Below are 4,674 nucleotides of genomic sequence, written 5' to 3'. Positions count from 1 at the left end.
TTGGAGTAGAATTTTGCAAATTGCGTGGAAATTTTTATTTTAGGGTGTAAACAATCGTAAAAAACTGTCAACACAGCATGCCAGAATTGAAGACCTAATGTTCCAAACCTTAAATATAGTATAAAGTTTCTACTTCTGCTACAACAGCAGCTCAAAAGTATTGAAAAAATCTCTCTATATAAAATATTGTAACACCTGATAAGCACTTTTAAGTAACAGATCACTGAACTATTTAGAAATAGCTGATTCCAGTCTCATTTGGAGGAATAGTCAGGCGTTGAAGCTCTTTCCATTACGTCAACAACAAGTAAAAAATACCCCTTTGAATTGGTTTTGTGGATGCAGAAAGAGAAAAAAATAATGCCTGGGAGCGGGAGAGGAATAGTTGTAGAAGGTAGGGGAGTAGTTAGATCAGAAAAAGGGAGAATAGGTAGGGGAGAGGAGTGAGAATGTATGTTAGACTGTGCATTTTTTTAATGTTTTAATGTTTTTTCCCCTTACACATGTGGAACCTATGAAAGCTTATTTCTGCCATGGAATATAAAGGGTAATGGGTAATTGTGACTTTATCTCAGAATTCTGACTTTTTTCTTGCAATTGTGAATTTACAGTATCTCACAATTCTGATAAAGTCTGAATTGCAAGATGTAAACTCACAATTCCAATATAGGTCTGAATTGTGAGATAAAAAGGTCACAATTACTGTTTTTACTTGTTTTATTCTGTGGCGGAAACAAGCTTGCATAGTAACCAAAGGCCATGTATGTTGGAATTATTGTTGATCCCTGGCATCAGCTACCATGGGGGTCACCATCACAACACTCCAACACTCACTCAGGGGGACCCTATTTTTTCTATTGTACATTCTATGAAGTAATGACTCATTCAGTTTTAGATAGTATGTTGCCAAGAATGAACAATGCAAAAAATTTAAAAACACAATGTTAAAAATATAAAATGGTTTTCAGATGAAGGTAAACTGAAGGCTAAATTACAAAAAACTATGGATTTTTATGTAGTCTATTATATGCAGGTAGAACTGAGACATGACAAGTAATGCCATTAATTGTTATCATTTTGACAGTCTATGCACTATGATTGACTGTATGTTCCTATTGGATAGAAAACCAGTGCCAATGTTTTGACCGAATGATTCGATTTTGAATCATGTTTGCTGTGTTTTGATAGAGTTAGTATATGTAGAAAAGGTATTCAGCATTTTGAAATGTAGAGTTTTTATTTATTTAACAAAATGAGGTTTTGGCCAGAAAATTAACTAATTGGCTAATTGTGTGATGTAGGTGTGCTGCTGTGTAATTACTTTAAGTATTGGTAAACGCTTGTTAGCAATTGAAAAAAAGTGTAATTCCATACTTTAAAATAATGAAAGGTTACCTAACAAAAAGGAATAATTTTTAGGTAGTAAATAAAAATCCCTTTATTTATCAGTATAATTACATACACAGTCTAATTGTGCATAACTTTTTGTTTGCTTTATAGCTAAATGTCTATTCCTAATGCCCGATTTAATTTAAATAATAATTGTTATTCTATCAAACATTGTTAAAACATTATTTAAATTTGATTGAATTAGTGACTAGTATGTTTGTGTGTCTGATTTGAACTGTTGATATTGGGCATCATTTACAGTGAACAACTTGTTTCTAACAAACAATTATTAGAAAGATCCTCAGTAACTCATTCAGTTAATTTAAATATAAAACTGAGCGCATGAAAGTGTAGATAAATCTGAAACAATGTGATAGCAATCAGCATTATTCAGTACTTCATAAGAAAACATGACAATGAATTTAATTTTAGTGATTGCCTGAATAATTAAATGGAACGCCAGTGTCTGTCATATTCTAATGGAACATTTTCAACAGTTTCTCTCCAGGTTTCTTTGGCTTCTGATGAAACACGTCACATGTTTCAGCACCATGGATGGAGGACAGAGATCTGTATAGTTTTGGCTCGTGTACAGAAGTGGATACCAACGAAAGTTTTCAGTGTGGTCATGTGATCAGAGAGACTTTTTGTGGCCGACGTTATCAGTCTTTATCAATCTTCACGCTTTTGTATTTGGTTGTAAAGAAGCTGTTCTGGTGTGAACATAAATCTGATTTGCTTGAAGGTTAGTATCTAGTAGTTTTGTCTGCACCGTTGGTGTATCTTTCGTTACTGTCGTCTGTCATTTGTTACTGTGAAAGTGGAAGGCAGTTTTTTAATTGCAATTTGAAATGATATATTCCTTTAAAATTTAAAGTTAATTAAATGTATATTTAATTTTGCTACATTATTATGTGGATAATGGCAGCTTATCTCATTACATTTGAAAAATTAGATGATTAATTTCACTCTTCAACACACTTTTCTTTTTTTTAATTTGTTTTATTAAAACATTTCCATTATCTGTACAGCTGGAACAGAAAACAGTAACATGAAGTAACAGATCACATGACAGACTGGTGTTCTAGTTGGAAGCGACAGTCCTGTCGATCCAGGAGCGTAGCTGGGAGATGCGGGCGAGACTACTGGAAAACGGGTGTCACAAGTTCTGGTTCCCCAGGACACAGAGCCCACCAGAGTCCAGACCCTGAACGCTTACACACCAGAGGACCTCCAGAATCACCCTGTGGAAAACACACATTTGAGACTGAACAGCAGCAACATTGATTTGATAATGTGTTTATCTTGATCTGTCTTTACGTACCATGCAAGACGAGGATCCAGCTCCTCCAGCACAGATCATGGAATCAGTGATAGTGCTCTGACCCCAGATCTGTCTGCACACAGCAGGACTCGTGATGGGGATGCCTGTTTGCTGCAGGATCATAGGGCTCGCTACAAAAGAGAGAGAGAGAGAAAAAAAAAAAAACATCAGACATGTAACATACACCAATAATTCTTGCAGTTCATCTTTGTTTTACAGATGACTTACTTGTGGTGGCATTCTGGCCCCAGCCAGTGGTGAAGCAGCGGGTTCCAGGCAGGATGTTGATGGTTGATGGAGCCAGACATACAGGAGAGATACGGGGAGTAAATGTGACTGGAGACGACAGTTTCAGCAGAGCAATGTCATTGTTGATAGTTGAGCTGCTGTAGAGCGGATGGGTGATGACCTGCACATACACAAAAGATGGATAACCGGTTATTAGCCAAAGCTTTATAAAAGATAATCTAAGATGCAAGCATTCTTAATTTCTGTTGTCATTTTATGCATTTTTTAGACACATTACACTGAGATTAAGATATGACATTTTCTTACATGCTGAATTTTATGTTCATGAATAAACTAAAAGTTTATTTTGGCAGCTTTTAGAAGTACACATACAGATGACCTCAGCTAATCAATTTTGATTAAAGAATGATTATTAGTATTTGTGTTGTTCATGAAAAGCACTATCGTTGATCTCTCATTTTGTTATTCATCTCTGAAATCATGAAAGGTTGTTACCTTGGAAACTAGTTTGATCTGGATGGGTTCAACATTGGAGCCACGATTATGTTCTCCAAGAATGACACGGTGATAGCCGACCCTAAAAAGAGAGATAAAGAGAAAATAAATAGATAAAAGACAGACAGAAAGCAGACAGAGCATCTATTAACCACTATTGTATGAGATGTTTGTCAGATTGAAGACTCTTACGCAACAGCGCAGTGGGCAGCAGTGAGAACCCAGTTCTTGTTGATCAGGGATCCTCCGCAGAAGTGGAAACCATTGGGGAGCTGTTTCAAAGATAAAAGCATTTAAAAACATGACATTTACTCTTTAAACAAATCAGACAAGCGTGTGTTTGAAAAACAGATGAGTTACCTGGAGAGAGACCTGCCAGGGCCAAGAACCAGAGATGGCATTCTGTCCGTTCACAATTTTGCTGCCGATCGTCTGTGGTTTAATCGCAGGCACTCCACAACCTGTTATTACAGAACATAACACATTGTTCATGAGACAAGAATGAGACAGGAAGCTCTTAAAGCAGGTTTTGCGTTTCCTAAATATATTTGCCCATCATTATTCTTGCAAACTTAAGGAGACACTTACCCAGAGCAGAGGCCACCAGGGCAAGGCAGGTGATGGAGAAGATGGTGAAGGTCATGATGTAGATGAGTGTGTGATGTATCTCACTGATGTATCTGTAGGTCGTCTCTCTTGCTTTTATATCATTTACAGCAGCTGATCAATCTGAGACGTGATGGAGGGCCGTCCCATCAGATCCAGTGAACTCATAGCTGAGGAATGTTTAGATCTGTTATCGATGAAGACAATCTTCATCTTCATTGTCCAGAGAAGGTGACTTACGAGCAAAGAGGAGGAAACTTCTCTATTCTTTGACCTCAAGAAGGGGTTCGTGGCTTCTGTCTGTTTCCTGGAGAAGCATCATACTTTTACTTCTGTCATTGTATGTTATGAAATGTTTTCAGTGGAAAACATTTTTGTTGTTGCTGTTGTGACATTTAATTCAAGTCAGTGATGCTGAACAGGAAGAGAGTGAAATTGTCAGTTATGAGAACTGCGCTGAAGCTAAAAAACAGTCAAATTATAAAACAGCCAGTTAAACGATCTTATCATAGCCACTGAAAAGAGCCAGAATCAAGTCAACCATTTTCTCTCAACATTTATCTATATTTTGCTTTAACTGCACTCCTCAGCAACATTACATTCATTTCTAG

The 4,674-nt window shown here is 36.7% G+C and overlaps 1 pseudogene; it reads right to left on the bottom strand.

Moving 5' to 3' along the window:
* Window positions 1-2,473: 2,473 nt before the first annotated feature.
* LOC131520571 (chymotrypsin-like protease CTRL-1) lies at window positions 2,474-4,379 on the bottom strand (annotated as a pseudogene).
* Between the last annotated feature and the right edge of the window lie 295 nt (window positions 4,380-4,674).

Source organism: Onychostoma macrolepis, chromosome 15, assembly GCF_012432095.1.
Source record: "Onychostoma macrolepis isolate SWU-2019 chromosome 15, ASM1243209v1, whole genome shotgun sequence".
NCBI classification, from domain to species: domain Eukaryota; kingdom Metazoa; phylum Chordata; class Actinopteri; order Cypriniformes; family Cyprinidae; genus Onychostoma; species Onychostoma macrolepis.
Note: the sequence above shows the minus strand (reverse complement) of the source record. Positions and strands in the feature narration are given on the sequence as shown.